General features: G+C 39.2%; 1 protein-coding gene and 1 long non-coding RNA gene across 3 annotated transcripts in view; one reads left to right on the top strand and one right to left on the bottom strand.

Annotated features, from left to right (window-relative positions):
• ZNF407 (zinc finger protein 407) overlaps nt 1–19,609 on the bottom strand; it is a 334,428-nt gene that overhangs the window by 73,968 nt on the left and 240,851 nt on the right. The gene's annotated exons all lie outside the window — the stretch shown is intronic.
• The window catches only part of LOC309349313, a 36,062-nt gene that overhangs the window by 8,002 nt on the left and 8,451 nt on the right, over nt 1–19,609 (top strand). Inside the window, exon 2 of one of the 2 annotated variants that reach the window (XR_014159837.1) lies at nt 10,355–10,485. This is a non-coding gene — a long non-coding RNA (uncharacterized lncRNA). Of the gene's footprint in view, nt 1–9,543; nt 10,486–19,609 lie in introns of those variants that run through there. The other variant, XR_014159838.1, reaches the window with a different exon arrangement.

Below are 19,609 nucleotides of genomic sequence, written 5' to 3'. Positions count from 1 at the left end.
ACAGCTAAACTATTGTTTAATGTGAATGAGCAATGTGCTACTGCAGGATGCTGAAATTGCAGGTGCTTCATCCCTCCTTTATGTCTAGCTAAGAAATGGATAGAAAACACATTGTGGTATCCTCATCAAGCAACTTTTTTGAGCTTGGAAACTCTCATGCAAACACAGAGCTCCAGCATCTAGTCAACTTCTTTTTATTTCAGACTTGCTTTTCACGCCCAAACCTGCTCTTTCCAGGATTGGGGCAAGAAGTCTTAAAGTGTCCAGAATGCTCTGGAGTTTATACAGGGGAATTTACAAGGATTTGTGCACATATTTTATAGAAAGGGATTTGTTTATTTTTTATTTTTTTAAGTCTATAGAGTGTAAATAACATGGGATAAAAAGGAAACTCATCTACTATTTTGTCTTATTAAATGATGTCTCTGCGTTGTTTGAGCACACAGCTAAAATGTATCCCTAGCTGATAGATTAGTTTACTGATTTGTATCGATATTTCCTTTGTGTATGCTATAGCTACTGGGCCGATTACTGAAATACTGTAGAAACTGCTCCAGATTATTTATAGATGGTGCAGTTCCCTTCTTCTATTACAATGCCACATGACTGCTAAAATAAGACATGAATGTACCTGATGCTCCCCTAGATGGATTTGCGTCTCTACCCTCTTATCCTCACAGATGTTTCTTGTCTGCTTTAATTCATATACACAGGCTTAAATTAAAAAACACACACCACAAAACCAGTTACTGTAGAAAATCAGCAAAGTTGTCAAATGTATCTGAATGCGAATCAGGTAAAATAGAAATGTGTAAGCACAAAGGCTTCTGAAAATACTGTGGTACCTCGGGTTACATACGCTTCAGGTTACAGACTCCGCTAATCCAGAAATAGTACCTTGGGTTAAGAACTTTGCTTCAGGATGAGAACAGAAATTGTGCGGCGGCAGCGGGAGGCCCCATTAGCTAAAGTGGTACCTCAGCTTAAGAACAGTTTCAGGTTAAGAACGGACCTCCGGAACGAATTAAGTACTTAACCCGAGGTACCACTGTAACACTAATTATTCCACTATATAAAAGTCACACCACAAAACCACAAGGGCAATGTATTTGATAATGTAGTTGTGGAAATAGTTTTCCAATATATAAACTGGAGGAAGAAAAAACCCCCTCCAAAATCCAGAGTTGAGCAATACCCTTCTTGGGACCAACCAAAATGTCACAAAAGTATGGAAAACTTTCAGGTTCTCTAGAACTCTTAATCATGCAAGATGTTACACAGAACAGGGGCTAATATAATAATAATAATGATAATAATAAAAATTTATTTATACCCCGCCCTTCCCGGTTCAAAAACCGGGCTCAGGGCGGCTAACAACAAATTTAAAACACTTAATTGTAAAAGCAACATAAAATACAGTATAAAAACATGAATAACAATAAAAATCAAAATTCAGAAATCAATTTAGGGGAAATAAGCATTAGATAAGGGGTGGTAGGGGAAAACAATGACATCTTCATGTAGCTATGATGTCAACTTGTGGACTCAGTTCTGAGATGGGGACCACTGGCTGAGTAAGTGGCTCTCATGTGCTTCATATATCAGTTAGCACACACAGAATTCTGGGATCAAGAAGCCATAACTGAGAACCCAAACCCTCCTAAAAAAACTCTGTAAAATTAAAATCTGCCATCAAGGAGGATCTGTCCCAAACCTCAAAAAATGAAGTCTTTCTAAATAATATTGAGTCTATTCTTATAGCTGCCCCATATTTATTTTGAGGCAAGAACAGCACCGAAAGTTTTCTCATTTTTAAAGACTAATCTTAAAAAAAGGCCATTTTCCCCCAAACATGCTGGGGACATTTTAAAGTGCATATGGAATTACTATGAATAAAGATACAGACTTGAAAAGCAACAGTAACTGCTGCATCATAGCTGCTTTTGTAAGTTATCACTTGTGCAGATGAACTGACCCTCATTTTGCCCTGGTTTAGTAGTTAAACCTTTCAGGAACAATTCAAGAACAAAAAAAAACAAAAGCAATTTGGGATTGCCAAGATAGAAATAGGTGATTCTTAAAAAATTTAAAAGGAAAACAATTAACACGGGGGGGGGGGACTACACCAATTTAGGTCATCACCAAATTTTAATAACTTGATGTATTGTACTGAGAGATTACATGACACACGTGTGACAGAATGCAAGTGCCGATGTCTGTCATAATAAAACCACTTAGGTTCAATGTGAAAGCACAATGCACTAAAGGGGCTCCAGTGAACCTCAGCAAGAGATTACGTACTTTCCTATTGGCAGAACATGGCAAGGCAGAATGTCACATTTCATACTCGGCAGACATCTACAACAACTGATGCCTTGTAGTCAAAGGCTGTTAAATTACCTGTGAAGGGTTACTGGCAGCCCCGAATGTTTTTTCTCATTGTTTATTTAGTTCCAAAAGCTCCTGGTTTTTGTGCTGATTGCTCTAACTGACAGCACAGGAAACCTGGACGCTGTAAACGGGGTGCTGCTGTATTGAATTACAGGTAACAAGTGTGTAATCAACCTGCTATGGTTGGACCTTTGGTATTTCAATATTGATGGAAATAAGGTGGAAGAAAGTTCACTAACATTAAAAGATTAAAAGAAATAAACACAAATAACTTGTGTCAAAGGATTGGAATTGGGACAGAGGATAATTGACCCAACTGAAAGGTTATTGACAGCATAATCCTATACATGTCTGCTCAGAAATAAGTCTCATTAAGTTCAATGGAGCTTATTCCCAGGAAAGCAAGTACAGGATTGCAGCCTAAGTATTTTATTCGTTGCTCAAATAATACCACAGGAATTAAAGGTGAGTGTGTTCTGAAGTGCTTTCATTATTAGCCATAAAAATATATAAGAGTTAAACAGTCCTTAGCCACAATATGTTATTCTATGAGACATCAGGGAACAACCTGCCAATGCTTACTGCTAGAGAGAAGTGTGCTAGGTTAAAGTCAGTCATAATGCAAAGGAGGCTTAAACGAGGCATCCCTTTTGCAGAAGTGATAAAAATGGTGAGGAGAGCAGCATAAAAAATGGGGTGCAGGGCTCTGATGAATTATAATATTGTCATGTCTCTCCATGCTAAAACATTATAAGTTGAAGCAGTAACCCCTTCCAAGAGTAGATTGCAAATTTATGTGAGGTATTTAAAATGTAATGGTTAATTAAAAAGCATAAATAAAAATTCGCTGGCAATTAGTCAACAAAATAACCCTATGTTAGACAATACACAGTAGTATAAAAGAGGAAGCCCTCCTGTTTATCAACTGAGCCCTGGCTTCATCTGTGTTTGAGACTACCGTAGGCAATAACATTTCACTGGGGGGAGGGAGGGGGGAATCCACTAAAAGATATCAAAATACATTATTATCAGACACTATTTTTATTCTGTACATTACTTATTAAAGCAAATAGTGTGTGTTATCATCTTATTATGCCCCAAAGACCTGCTTTACAGTTTAAAATTACAAGAAAAATAAGGTTTCATTAGCATTCTCATTGATGATGGTAATTTTAGGCTACTCACATTATTGGGAAAGAAATGTTGTTCTTGCCAAGTAAAACTGTACTACAATTGGTATTCATCAGTGTTATACCACTGAACATTTGAAAATGAGTGATTAGATCAATTTAGGCTGAACTGAGATCAACTTCCTAATTTGGGGGTTCTTTCCTGGGTCCCATGTAAGAGTATGCATGCAGTATGTAGACTTCAATCTGGAGCTAATAAAAGGTTTGAAAGGCCTCTAGACTGCTGAAAGTTCCTGATGATGTCAAAAGACAGATGTTGCTGAACTACTATTCCCATCATCCTTGGTCATTGGCCATGAATGTTGGGGCTGATGGGGCTCTAGTAACACCTGGCAGGTCAAAGGTACCCTAACACCTGGCCAAGATGTAGACATGCCTAGGAAACTATCATACATGTGTGGCACAAACCAATGTGTTTTGGGATCATGGAAGGAAGTTTCCATGACAGCCAGTGTTCTGTATGCTCTATACATGTATACATCTGCAGCAGTGTTCAAGGCTTTGTGTATAGCTTACGTTCATAGAAAGGACTGACAAGCCCTACTGGACCAAACCACAAGTCTATCTAGTTCAGGGGTAGGCAGCCTAAGGCCCAGAGGCCGGATGTGGCCCATTTACCTTCTCAATCCGGCCCGCGGATGGTGTGGGAATCAGCACGTTTTTACATGAGTAGAATGTGTGCTTTTATTTAAAATGCATCTCTGGGTTATTTGTGGGGCATAGGAATTCGTTCACCTGCCCCCAAAAAATATAGTCTGTCCCCCCACAAGGTCTGAGGGATGGTGCACCAGCCTACGGCTGAAAAAGGTTGCTGACCCCTGATCTAGTCCAACATTCTGTTTCTGGCAGTGGTCATTACGAAGGACATAGATGGAATCTTATTGTAATTTTCACATAGTTAGGTAGCTGATGGGACAATGTGAGGAGCAGGCAGTAAGATTTAATGGACACTAATTCAGACATGAATGCTACCATAATAATTCAATTTCAGATATAAACTCTCTTCTCCTTGTGTTCAATTCCCTCCACTCCCAAAGAAGAAAAAGTGAAAGCAAAATCTAAAACACCTCTGTGCAAGTGCTACATATCAACATACTGGGAATATCTGAGTTCAAGACTATAGAGTTGCATACTAATTTATGTTGGTATTGGTAGATGAGCATAGCACAGTTGCATACAAAAGCTTGAAACTATAAAACAATTCTTCAATATCTTACTAACTTTTTTAAAAAAGTAAATACACAAAATTTAGTGGAAATAAGAAAACCTCAATCTTTTTACTGATGTTAGTAGAATTAATACAATTTTCCTTCTAGTACACCATGAAAATACCACCGACTATACCAATTCCTGTTGCTAAGTTTCTTCTTCTAGTGACCAGAATTTTAAAACAAGATATTTGGAAAAGCTATACCAGCTATTAAGGAAAGGCTATTACTACACAATTATCACCACACATTAAGAAGACATGGACAGTGGCATAAGCACGATTTTATTTTCCTTGTAGGTCACATAAAAACCTATCAAGCAGTTATTTTACATGTCTACAGTTGCTAATAACAATCGTGGAATTGAAAGAGTTAATGCCAGTAGCAGAATAGCAGCTCTGATTATCAAGGCCTCTCAAGTGAGTAAAAGCCTAATGTGGGGATCCATTCAGTTATGGAAACAATCCCCAAAGTTCTGCAACAGCTATTACACTCACAGTGGTAATAAAGTCCTTTCCAGCGGTGATAAAGACATCTTAGTCGATTAATTGTATGAATTTTATTGATTAATTAAATCTACATAAAATTGCCAGTGAATAAAATAGCTGCACTGATGGAAATGTATTTTCTTTGATTTTAGATGAAGAAAAGCTCTGCTGGGTCCAGCCAAAGGCCCATCTTACATTCTCACAATGGCTAACCAGATGCTGTGGGAAGCACACAAGCAAGGAATGACAGAAACAGCTATCTTCCACTCATGCTCCCTGGCAGCTGGTATGCAGAGCACATATAGCTATAATGACTACAGCTCATTGTTAGTCTTAGCCTCCATGAGATTTTGTAATCCCCGTGAGCTTTAACCACTTGTTAAGCTATCCTGTGGACATGGTAGTATCTTGTGGTAGCAAATTTCATACTTTAAATATGCAGTGTTTGAGGAAGTACCTGTAAAATAATCCATACCATTTGCATTTCTGTTAAGTACCTATATTTAAAATAACTGATCAAAACTCTGTTCCCCAATTATTTTGGGGAATCGTTTTAGTTTATGAAATTATTTTAAATCAACAAATCCAACTGATTGATGCCATGGTGCTAAATCGTGTCAACATTCCTGACAGGAGTCTTAACATCAACACCAAACTACCAGGATCATAAGCTGGCTGGATGTATGAAATGGCACATAAAACCACGGTTGTTAAATAGATAATACTTTTCTGTGCTCCCCCCCCCCCATTTACATTTATACAATGCCAAACTACTTAACATCTATGGATGCTAAATTAATGCACATATTGGTGTTGCAAGTGGGACGCATACCCCTAAACATTTTGTGAATCTAAGTTTGGCCTCATTGAGGAATATGAGTAGGAAAATGAGAGTATCCCTAAACATTTAATTTTTTTTAGTAAAAAAGCACTGGGTGTTGCAGAGACTTGGTTCAATTCTTAAATAAAACTGCACATACAGTAGATATGAAGAAAAGTAATGACTAGGGCAAAATCCATTCAGTGATCTTGTGACAAGGCTGCAGGGCATATATAGAAAACAGAGGTTTCCATGGTGTTTCTTTGTGAGATCTGGAGGAGTTTATCAGATTTTTAAAGGCATGATTTTGGGAATCATGTACACACCCTGGAGATGCTTGCAAGTGAACCACCTTCCTTCCACCACCATGTGGAATGACAGACAATTGCTATAGGCCAGGATTCAGGAATGGATCAGAGACTGAATGTGGTCCTTCAGGCCTCTATATCCTGGTCTCAGGACACACCTCCATACTGGCTCTACTTCACACTCTCAGGTGCTTTTGCCTCACCGCAATATGTCATTGTTTGGTTTGTGTCTTTTTTAATTGTTTATAATAATTTAATAATAATTTAATAATTTATACCCCGCACATCTGACTACAGTGGTACCTCTGGTTACGTGCTTAATTTGTTCCGGGGGTCTGTTCTTAACCTGAAACTGTTCTTAACTTGAAGCACCACTTTAGCTAATGGGGCCTCCTGCTGCCACTGTGCTGCTGCTGCACAATTTCTGTTCTCGTCCTGAAGCAAAGTTCTTAACCCGAGGTAATATTTCTGGGTAAGCGGAGTCTGTAACCTGAAGCGTATGTAACCCAAGGTACCACTGTACTTTAGTTATGCTGTACAGTAGTTGTGAATTTGTTCATGTTTTAAACCACCTTGAGCATGGTTTGAACTGAGGGAAGCAGCATACAAATAAAAGTATGTATGACTGTACTATAAAATAGTATATTGTATTGAATTTGTGTGATTTGTTTTGATCAGAACTTTAGAGTTTCCCTTACAATGTTAAGTCCTGCAAAAAACTACCACCAACACATTTTTTGTTTGCCCTTTAACAGAAAGTGAACAGAAAATATTGCTGGGGCTGGGGACAGAATTGCTGATTATAACATGTTGATTACCAGTTAACTAGTATTTATTAAATAATTCCATCGTTGTTTTACCTGAAGGAATTAAGCTGGCAGTTTAATTTATTGCAGTTTAATTTATTTTAAAGATACTACTTTATTTTCCTTCACACCATTACAAAATAGAAGATAACATATGTTACATTATGAAGGCCAAATAAACTTTCTGTGTGTATTTTAAGCAGTCATATAGTCCATAAATAGCTTTGCTTTGACCAAACAAAGAAAAAAGAGAGTTGTACAGGTGTTTCTGTCACACACATTGAAAGTTAAATGCTGAGGTTGGTACATTTCTTGCAGCAGATTTACAGTTGCTAAACAGCACTTTGTGATACCATTAAGTTTGATCCAATGCAACTATCCTTAAATATAAGGGATGATATTCAATGTTAAAAGCCAATGGAAGGAAGGGAGTGGAACGGTAATGGAGGCAAGTCTTGCTTATCTCCCTTTCCACTGCAGCACCCCATACCTCCCTAAGTCTTCCCCATTCCTCCAGAGCAGATTTAAAAAGAATGTAGGGTGCTGCATTGGGGGGAGGAGATGACCAAATCACAGAGAGATCATAGAAAATCCCTGCTGCCAGGAAAGTCACCATTAGATACCACAAAGTTTTCTATGGATTAATTGCACCATTTCATATTTAACAATGTTAACACTACAGGACAAGAAGAAGCAACACAGGTCTTATTTACTGGATCAAACTTTTTTTCCTGGCTCCCGTAACCTTGTGCTTCTAGTCTATAGCAAATACATCATTTGGGGGCGGGGGCAAGAAAAAACTTTCCTATGACAAAGTAAGACTTCGTGGACAGATATGGCTTAAAAGCCTTATGTTGCCCGTCCTTGCTTTGAGCCACTATGAAATTTATTTAGAATTAGTTATATATGTAGCTGGGATAAAATCTAAGTTGAACAGCACACCAAACTAATATTGAGATAGATAATTTTCCTTGTTGGTTGCCTGTCTGGCATTTTATCTATGCAAGGGCTTGCTTGAGGTGACACTGCTGAGCTGAATACTGCATGAAGCCAGTACTAGTTTTCAGTATTATCTGGCTTGTTTTCCTATAGCAGATTAGAAAGAACCTGGTAATAAAAATCAAAACATAAGTCTTGCTCCCTCCCACATACTTCAGCCATGACTCTTTTTCAATATATTAATTTGGTGAAAGTTGTCTAGCTGTTATTATACTTGCTCACTATATTATTGATTTAAAATGAAAACCTTAAGGGTAAATCAGATTTAATGTCACCATTTCCAGTGATTTCCAGTTTATAGTTTTATCTGAAGAAGGTGTGTTTAAAATGTATGGGCATAATAATTTTGCTGTTAATTATCAATGCAAAATATATAGTCACAGTTATGCATTACATAAATATAAAGATGTGAAATGCAGAGGAGCTATATATTTTTGATAATAGTTCTAAAGTGCTTAGCTAAATTAATAGTGAGCAATTTGTGTTGGCAGATCTTTTTAAAGATTCTTTTGGTAAAAATTACAGGCCTCTGTTATGCTTAATTTGGCATGGCTTAGAAGGTGATGAACTGAATGCATTATGTGCAAAACATAACTCAAAGGAGCCCAAAGAACAAACATGATGAAAATCTTACTCTTGTTAAACTACTGCTTCTCCTACACTTTTATGGAGAACTTTATATGCTTCAAAATCTAACCTGAATCAACTGATGTTTGCGAAGTATTTAAACACTAACAAATGCCCATATCACTATCTAATGAATTGGTTTGAACCCAGGTTGTTTCAGGATAACTGGTTATTTTCCTGATAAGGAAAGATAGAAGTGCCTTACTGCTTGGGCTTTGTTTAAAGGAAACAAATCACAAGTCCAGACTCAGATGACAAGATTATTTTTTAATATGCATATTGCAAGAATCCACAGAAAATCCAGGAATGCTTAATTAATCTCCTATTTGAATTTTCACAGGACAACATGCATGCAAAACCAACAAAATCTACTTTTGCAATTTCATGCTGCTGCTGAGGCTTCCCACTACAATCTTTTATTTGTTGGCACAACAATTCTTAGAATCAGACCACAAGTTTCAGAACGATAACAAGTTAGAAATCAATTAGTTTTATTCTTTGAAGTAGATTTCCAATTCAGACAATGAAACATTTTAAGGTTTGTGTAACCTCAAACAACTACACAGGGTTGGTTGTATATGGCTGGCACTAAAGTTGAATTGCGTAATGAATTAAAAAACACTTCCTGCAACATTATTTGCTGAAATTGGTTGAAAGTGTAACATATCAGCCATTACCTAAAGTAATAGCCAATTTGGAGGGGTGGGGGTTAGCAACCATAATTAATGGTTTATAGCCAGCTCTAGTTAATTTTTTTAAATTAAATAACGTGTTTGAAAAACCTTCTGTCACTAAGCTGCCATCCAGAACTGCAAGACTGAAAATAGTTATGGACACCATAAAGCATATCAGGGTTTGGGCAACTGGTGGTTTGAAAATAAAAAAGAACAGAATTAAACAAGGAATGAAAACACGTCAAAATAGCCCAGATGTGCTACTGTGGCTAAAGACGCCCCGTTTTCCAAGTTATGATTTTAAAGTGATCAGTGAAGTTAGAAGGGAGGGGGAAGGGAGGGGGTTAATGAAGTGCAATAAAACTGGAGTATGTTAGATTAATGAGAGAGTCATTACAATCAAAAGGTGGAGTTATACGAGCACTGGTTCTTATCTGACTTACTGAAATTAAATACATTATTACGTGCAATATTCTACATTCAAATTTCACAAAAGGCTCTAGGGTAGAAAGTTTAGGGGAGGAAGAGGGAAGAAGGCCCTCTCTCTTCTCAGAGAATATTTCATACTGTTAGTGGCTTTTGCAGCATTCAATTGGAGAACTTTAGTTGCCGTATATTATAATGGTATTTTAGCTCTAAAAGTAGTTTTCCAGTCAATGTTCTTTACCTTTCAGGGAGACAAACTGTTTTTCTTCCCCCTAAATGAGCACAATAAAATGGGTAAGCTGTCGGGGGGGGGGGGAGAGAAGAGCAGACAGTATAACACTCAATAGAAAAAAATGTGATACAGACAAAAGGAGATCTAAAGCATGTTTACAGGATACACTACCATTTATTCTACAGGTCAGACTACAGGGAAAGTGTTTCTTCCCATCACTATAATCATTAGAGGCTGTTCAAACTCAAACCTGCTCTGACTTTGCCAGTGAACCTTTTCAAAAGTAATGAAGAGAGGAACCAGATCACACAAAAAGGTTGGAAAAATAATAATCCTATTTTAGGATATACATTTCACAAATGTTTCTTGTATTTATGGCCCAATCCAGCCATGATAGAGGCGAGATCAATGGGATTAAGTGCACAATGTCTATTCATCCAGATATAGGCAGTGGAATCACAGTTTATAAACATAATTGGTGTGCTAAAGTGCTCAGTGAGTGCCCCAGCAAAAACAAATTCCTCCTGTGAATGGGTTTCCCATTCACTTCAATGGAGGAATCTGTGGGAAAAAAATGGCTTCCCATTCCATTGAAATGGATTGGGAAGAACGTGGGGATGGGCGGATTTCTATGTATGCATGTATCTGCAATCTGGGAAGAGAGAGATCATTCTTGTGTAGTGTCTATAAGGGTGTCAAGATGAATCAGCTGGTGTGTTGGAATTAGATGGCTTTTCTGTTAGTTGATGATGAAACAATTGTCCTCCAAGGCTGCCATATTAATGATCAGGTGGTGGTCTGCTTCTTCCTGTGTTGGAGACCGTAGAAGGAGGTCACTGAGGTAAAGGTTGCTATATGTGCCCTGGAGGCAGAGGTGGGCTACCGGTGCTACTGTGATCTTGTTGAAAATGCTGAGGTGAGGCAATAAGGGAGAGTCTTGTACTGGAAATGGTGGTGTTCTAGAGAGAACGCGAGGAACTTGCAGCATGAGGGGTGGATATGCGTAAGTATGCATCTGGGAGACTGACATGTCAGAAAGTTGTGGTGAAGTGCTTCCCTGATGAACTGGAGCAAATCCATCCTGAAGCACTTGTAGATTACCCACATGCTGAGGAATTTCAAGTCGAGTACTGCTCGCCATGATCATTGATCCTTCTTGGATACCACAAAGAATACTGAGTAGATGCCTGTATAGTGCTCTTTGGGTGGTACTCAATTCTATGGCTGACATGTTCAGCAAGTGTTGTGCACACTCCCAGATAACTCGTCTCTTGGACGTGTTGGTGGATACCAGTGATAGAAGATACCGAGTGGGTGCACAGGAGACCAGACCTCCCCCCCCCCCCGAGGCAAGGTATTAAGAATCCAAAGGTCCATCTAAGCACTGAAGAAGGATTCAATCTGCCTTCTACTGGACAAGATAAGCAATTGTGGAGACTGTTGTTGGTTGCCCTTTGGGGCATTTTGAGATCCAAATTGGTGCCCTGATGTGGTCTGGAGAAATATATTGGTTTTAAGGTAAAAACTAGCCTGAGTAGAAGGAAGAAAATGGGAGCTAAAGGTGACGTGACTGTTTCAATCAGGCATGAACAAAAAACTGATTGGGAGATGCCCACTTTTCCAAAATCTTTGCTCCTGCATCATGATCATCATGGAGTTATAGCCCAATTCAGTGACCCCATGTGCCAGCAGGATATCCAGCTATATAAAAAGGGTTAGACAGGGGTTGGTGGGCTGGGGACAGGAGATATGAAAATGCAGCTGCATCTAAGGGGAAAATGTATTCCAAAAGGTTTTGGTGTATATTAGAGATGGTGATTAAACGGCTGGAATTTTTTTTGTTCTAACTAAAACATACTGAGATAAAATAAATGAAAGCATATTCCCATTCTTCCACAAATCTCTTACACTTAAGCCACCATGAGAGAGCCAGGCATTGCGCTTCAAAGCAGCCAGATTTTTTTGAGGACTGGTACGCACTACCTGCCCATGCTCCTTCTAATTATATACTCTTTATTGTTTTAAGAAGAAGCAAGCCCTTTATCGGTAATAATTTAAGCTATCACTTGCTTGGCACCTGCTACAGATCAATAGCACATAGTTAAGTGGATGAAAAGGCTAAATGTGATTGTCATTTGCAATGCAAGGTTGTAGTGGGCCCCCCCTCCTTTGAGGCTTTTAGAACATCTCATTTTGGAATACTAAATTCTGGTTCAGGTACACAGTTGCTGCACATTCACAACATTTTGTTCTACATTAAAGATCTGTCATTTTAAAGGCCAAAACACAAGGATAAGTTATAGTAAAAACTAACATGAAACCTGCAATTTTACAGATTCCATTGCTGGTGGCCATACATCTTTGATGGCAAAACTACATTGGTTGTAGCACCATAAAAATCAATAAATATTAACCTTTTTCTGACACTTTCTGCACAGATGCTTTATCAATTGCTGTCAGGTGATAGAGCAGTTGGTAGTGTGTACTATATTTTTCAACTAAGAATCTATAACCAACTTAAAAATCAATGTAAATTAACAAGCCTTTTAAATTCAAAAACTACCAGTGGCGTTTCAGTTTCCAGTGTCAAGAGTAAAACAAGCAAGCAGTAGTGCAACATCACAAAATCCACCTTATTTGCCTTCTGCAGTGGAATAAACTGCATGATTTAGAAGAAGCCTGACCAGCTTTACAAACTTTTAAAATACAAATGAAATCAAATATTTATTTCAAAATAAATCCTCACATAAGTTGCAGAACACTTCGATTATCTTTGCTTCCATTGTAGATTCATATCTACAAATTGCCAAATTCCCTTCCTTCCTGGCACCACTCATATGAGAAGCCTTTTAAGAACTGCTTGAAGGGCTTGTTTCCTTCAGCAAAGAGATAATCTCTGTATGGCTGGATTTATAGTAGCCACCATATGGCTGCTTTTCATCTTAATCCACCTTTCCTCACAACTATTTGAAAGTTAAGCAACACTGATTTCAACTGACTTTACTTTCATGTAAATAGTGGTCAAAGTTCCTAATGCTGCAACTCACTGCTCACAGCCTGTCAATCCACCTGCCAAGGTTCACCCAACAAGAAAGCAAGTGCAGATCCACCATTTGGCAAGTTTAAATAAAAGATCCATGTGGGTTTGATTCCTTTCTTATTATTTTATGTCCTTCTTTGATCACTTGTAATTAAAACCACCTGATTTCAAAATGGTGTTATCGCACTCTGAAGTATTCTCTTTTCACTGATGGTTGGTCTCAAGTGGTAGATGGGTTCTGGTTTTCTTCATGATGGCTTGTTTGCATACAGATGATTCAGTTTACACCTCTGGAGCTACAATGGTATTTCCCTCCCGCCCTTAGAGAGTGAATGAATGGTTGATCTCTTTGTATCTTCCATGGGCTAAATGCTTTGTTTTTCCAGCAGAAATGACTATTAGGGAGACCTAACAAGAATTACTGGAACTGAAAATATAGTAAGAGGAATGAACATTTTGGCTGGTACATTCCAATGCATTTAAATTGCCATGGGTCTAGATGTCTCATTTGCAAATTTATCCTTTCCCCTTCCTCCGTGAGAGAGAAATCACTTAAATAAATACCACTGGGAAGGTATCTTTTCTAAGATGGAAGGCACAAGAGAGAAGGCAATGGTCACACCTGCCGATACCTGTGTATGAACTGGGCTTCTCATCCTAACCTTTTGCTCTCCACATGTTGATAGACTACAACTTCCATCATTCCTGAGCACTGGCTGTGGTGAGCAAAGGCTTAAGGGAATTGTTGTCCAGCAACATATGGAGAGTTAAAGCCCTGCTCTAACCTGGAGTTTCTCTCTGGACTTCTCATTATCTTACTCTCCATCTTTCTTCTGGACACATGCTCCTCTTTCACCCTGAAAAATGGGTGTACTGGTGAAGTGGTGAAGGTAGTACTTGGCAATGGGGACTTATGCTGGATCCCAACTCCATTCAACTTGGTCGTATGACCTGGTGCAACCCATGCCAGCAAAGAGAGTAGTGTAAGGCAAACTGTTTGTTTCCCCTTTGCCAGGCTTAGGCTGAGTTTGGAACTGACATACTTTATGCTGTTTTAACTTTATATGGTGTAAATTATGTGGGTTTCCCTAAGGAGCAGTTTGCTATTTTGGACATAACACGAACCATAGCTTAATTAAACCTGGATTTAAGTGCTGAGGAAGAGAGATGAAAAGGCGACAGGTGAGGAGTAAACACACAGCCTTGATGCTCATTCCCATCTGCTAAACTATGTTTTAGCAAGCTAGGAAGTGAGCATCTGAACTAGCCCTCTAAGGTCTTTTTCACTTCTATTACAAAAAAAGCAATGAAAGAAGTATTTTCTCTGCTTCTCTCTAAACATATAGTCCTCAGAGAGAACCATGCAGCACAATTCACCTATACAGAATGATGTTTTCTGTATTTTGTCTACAAGCCTTAGTAGAACATGAAATGGCTGCGAGCCTTTGCAATACTGGGCAATACTTGGCAGGAGACTAAACTGATGAGGTGGCCTCCAGGCTATAAAATCTTATACCACAATAAATTTGGTATTCTTTAAGGTGCCACAAGATACTTTCTTTTCTGTTGTAACAGACCTACTTGGCTAGCCCTCTGTAAAATATTTGCTGGCATTTGCTATGTTTCCCCCATTAGTTTTCAATGAAGGGACAATGAGAATTGTTCTGCACCTGCACATGCATGCAGGCTAGTCTACTCTCTTTTGTACATTGGGGCACACACAATCTAAGTCAGTGGCATTGTATACAGGGCTTTTTGTCAACAGAGCACAACTCCAGAACTGCTATATGTAAAAGGATTAAAAGCAAGTAAAAACTTAGGAGAGGTCTCCTGATTTAATACTTTTAAATTCTGGCTCTAAGCAATAATATATAGCAAAGAACAAAATTGTAGGTGTTAATACTTCACCAACGAGTTAGATTTAAATTTCATCTGAAAAGTCAACATCAGGCACAGAGCACTCTATGGGGAAATAAGTAACTGCTTTAAGAAGCATGATGTTATGTCAGTGGAAGCTAAACTCAAATAACTAAAAGCTTAATTATCATATTCTCTGAAATTTGACTGAAGAATAGAACAAGTTTACATTTGTCATTTCTTTCAATTGCCACTGTGTTACTATTATTATTCAAATACAAATGCTCATTCGGTTGGTCAGTGTCAGGAACTATCAGATTCCCCCCCAGAACATTACAATGTTCTCAAGTTTTGAATTACAGGTTTTTCAGGGTGCATTTTCGTTTTACAACAATTTTCGGGTACAACAATTGAGCAACAGTTTTCTTCACCAAGGGCTTTTCACATCGGACGTTTGGCAAGGTTTCTCCCTCGCAACTCCAAGATCCCTGAACTGAAGCCACAGTGTGTGTCAATTTAATCAAGACACTGATGGTGTATCGTTTTAAACAGAACTGTACTGGGGTTTGGCATGTGTTCAGTTAGCATTTGCCCTGAAGATGGTTATCGTAGACTATCACCTTGAGGCTATCCCAGGGAAAAATATAACTGTATGTGTCTGACATGGTTCCAAGGGGGGGGGGGAGTCTGCCGAATCTCAGGAAATCACTTTCCCTCTGTCCCTCCCAAAAATTTCAAGTTTGAAAGCATTTTTACTTCTATAACTCTGTCAGCATCAAGAAGATCACAATAAATTGCAGAAGATGAAGTAATGACAAAATTTGAAAGGAACTTTAAATAGCCTTCTCCAACCTGGTGCTCTTCACGTGTTGCTGGACCATAATTCCCATCAGCGTCTGCCAGGATGCCCAGTGCTCAGGTATGAAGGGAGCTGTAGTCCATCTAGAATGCACTAGGTTGGGGAAGGCTGGGCTTTAAAATTGAAAAAGTGTAACTATGTTGTGCAACCCTTGTATTGAAAGTTTTGCTCAGTGAGATTTTCACATTACCAGATTTGTTACTACACGGTAGTTAAAAGTAGGGATGGATTATTCTGAAATGCCAAACTTACCTTATAAAAAAAAATGTTCTAATTCCTGATACTCTAATTAAATTCAATGAAAAATCAGTTATTGTTTTCACTAGTTCTGCTAAATTCTCACATATTATTTGCAGCATTATATTTACAGTATTATAAAGGTAAAGGTAAAGGTACCCCTGCCCATTCGGGCCAGTCATGTCCGACTCTAGGGTTGTGCGCCCATCTCACTTAAGAGGCCGCGGGCCAGCGCTGTCCGGAGACACTTCCGGGTCACGTGGCCAGCGTGACGAAGCTGCTCTGGCGAGCCAGCACCAGCGCAGCACACGGAAACGCCGTTTACCTTCCCGCTATAAAGCGGTACCTATTTATCTACTTGCACTTAGGGGTGCTTTCGAACTGCTAGGTGGGCAGGAGCTGGGACCGAAAGACGGGAGCTCACCCCACCACGGGGATTCGAACCGCCGACCATACGATCGGCAAGTCCTAGGTACTGAGGTTTTACCCACAGCGCCACCCGTGTCCCACAGTATTATAGATACAGTAAATTATATACGTATACACTCCAGGTTTCCTAACCAGATACCTCTGTAAAAATATTTCTGTATTAATACTTTCAAAATTATACTGCTAAAATATAGCACATGGAGCTTGGCTCCATTATATGTAAAATGCATGCAATTTTTGCATATAATTTTGCATTGAATTGGTCAGGCTTTTTTTCAAACACAGAAACCAATCATGTTGCTCAGACATAAGTAAATTCAATGTGGGCAAATCTCAACTGAGTTGGAACCACCAAATTCCGTGTGTAAATCCATTTAAAGCAGATTGCTCCTCCATCCCTAGTAAACAGTTCTTAAACTATTTTTGCAAGTCTAATTTCTATTTCAAAATTCGAGGATAATTACTTTACTTTTGAAAGAATATTGTATTTCATGTGTGGAAAAAGACTTTGGGTGCAATAAGACCTATGCCTTTTCTGGCATTATCAGTGGCAAAGAAAGCATATTCCTTTATCGCTTTGTTATTGACAGCATTCAACACTGCTATCATTTCCTCTATTTCCAAAGTTCAGTGGGGAGAATGTACCCCAAACAGCACAATTCACACACACAAGGAAGGTATATTTAGGCTTGGTGGAACTCCCAAGTTTGCAAAAGTACGATAACATATTTGGGGGGAGGACCTCAGAACAGGCCATAACAATGGGGTCACTCATTCCTGTTTTCCATGCAAGGTAAGCCTGGCTGATGTACTCTTTATGTAATTTACACAGAAGTGGAACTGCCAACAGGTTAGGTATTCTAAACTTGAAAATTTAGATTTGTGATATCTTTAAAGTAAAGAGGAAGAGCTGAGTTAACTTCTTTTAGAAACCAAGTAGCATTTAGGTAGCTGTGCTACTCTGAGGGGTACAAGAGCACCCAAATATCCAGCCACTACACCAAGTAGGGCTTCAGCATGTTAGTCTCCAAGTAAGTCAGTGGTGGGAGGGGGAGAGGGGGTGGCCCTCTAGATGTTGTCATCAGTTCTAATCACGGTCTGTGTTAGCTGGGGCTGAGAGAAGTTGAAGTCTAACAATACTGTATCTGGAGCATCATAGGTTCCTCATCCTTGGCCTAAGCTGATCACCTGAAGTCATCCTAAAAACATGCAGAAGTTTTAAAATTGTATTCTTACAACTTTTTCCCTGGTGTTTGAGCAGGGTTTATAACTAGTCAGGGTAAAAATAATCTTGTTGATTTATTTTCAGATTTATTGATCTATCATTCCTTTAAAGTAGTGCAATGCTGGTACCAGAAAAGGGGAAATCTTACTTATAATATTGATTAAAACATATTGGGTTGGGCTCTTGCTCATAATCAAGCACTAAATGCTTCAAACCTATCTGTATCATACCTATATGTCAGTGTAAATTGAACGCTAAAAATGATTACTTATGGCAGGGGTCCTCAAACTTTTTAAAATGGGGACAGTTCACTGTCCCTCAGACACTGTTGGGGGCTGGATTATAGTTGGGGGGGGATGAACAAATTCCTATGCACACTGCACTTTTTTTCTTTTTTTTTTTGGGCCCCCCCAAGAGAGTGGGGCCCTAAGCTATACCTTATTTAGCTTATACGTAAATCCAGCACTGGTGGGGCGTGTTGTGCCTTGCTGTGGTGCACCTGCGGGGTGAAACTAAGAAAAAGCGATTTGGGCGTGTGGGTGTGAAGAGAGGTCGGAAGCACCTGTGGCAATGCCGAGAATGGTGAGAAGGGGATTAACGGAGACCTTGGCAAAAGAAGGAAATGCTCAGATGGCAACAGAAATGCAGTGAGGCACCTCCGCCCAAGTTCATGAAATGCTAAAGCGGCCCTCGGCATGTATATCATGCATGTAAATCTCTCCCTGCAGTGGAATGTTTGGGGAGGGGACGGGGGTGATGGAGGGAGGCAAGCTGCTAGAGGAAGGGTGATTTTGTGGCAGGAAGAGGAGCTGCCGCTGCCGCTGCTCCTGCAAGCCTGCAGCCAGGAAATCCTCCTTCGCTTGCACACACTCACACAAAATAAACACACAAGGGGACAAACGGAGACCCTGGCAAAAGAAGGAAACGTTCAGATGGCAACAGAAATGCAGTGAGGCACCTCCGCCCAAGTTCATGAAATGCTAAAGCGGCCCTCGGCATGTATATCATGCATGTAAATCTCTCCCTGCTCTGGGCAGTGGGATGTTCGGGGAGGGGGGCGATGGAGGGAGGGGGGCTGAGAGAGGAGGGCCACAGTGGCAGGTTCAGTAATTGCCGGGTGGCCCAGTCCGCAGCCCATAGTTTGAGGACCCCTGATTTATGGGATTTTCCACTGTATTTCACAGGAATGTATTATACAACATTTCCAATGTGTTCATAGGATTTCTGCACCCAAAATGGATATGGATCCATAAAAGGTTTGGGGTTTTGCTTTTTAAAAAATTATCTTGTCATTTAGAGTAAGAGATGTCTATCAGATAGATATACTGTAAGCTTACTGTAAAGCCTCATTAGTTCACGTTGAACAAAACTTATGAGAGATTACATTTAATCTCAACTTCTTTTATACAAAAATCAATAAAAACAAATGAGGCTTCTATGAACCCTACTTTCTTTAATTTTAACAATGACAGTCAAGCTCTTCTCTCAAATGATCATTTTAGAGGTCACTGAAACAATAATTACAGGCCTAGTCACTATCCTGATGGGCTTTCCTAAGAAATGAAGCCCAGTGGGAACATTTTATCCCACTGCTTATTCTGTGGGTCAGCATTTTCTTCTCATATACTTCTTCATTTTCTTAAATGGCAGTTATTTAAGGTGGTGCAAGATACATTCATCCAATAAAATCTAAATAGTACAAGGGACAGAGGGGCAAAAAACCCCCCTCAGCATAGATTCCAAAGATATGAAATAATGTTTCACATTTGAAAGGCACCTAAGAGCTGACAACC

Source organism: Podarcis erhardii, assembly GCF_964252035.2.
Source record: "Podarcis erhardii genome assembly, chromosome: 8".
NCBI classification, from domain to species: Eukaryota; Metazoa; Chordata; class Lepidosauria; order Squamata; family Lacertidae; genus Podarcis; species Podarcis erhardii.
This window is presented reverse-complemented; position numbering and strand designations above follow the sequence as displayed.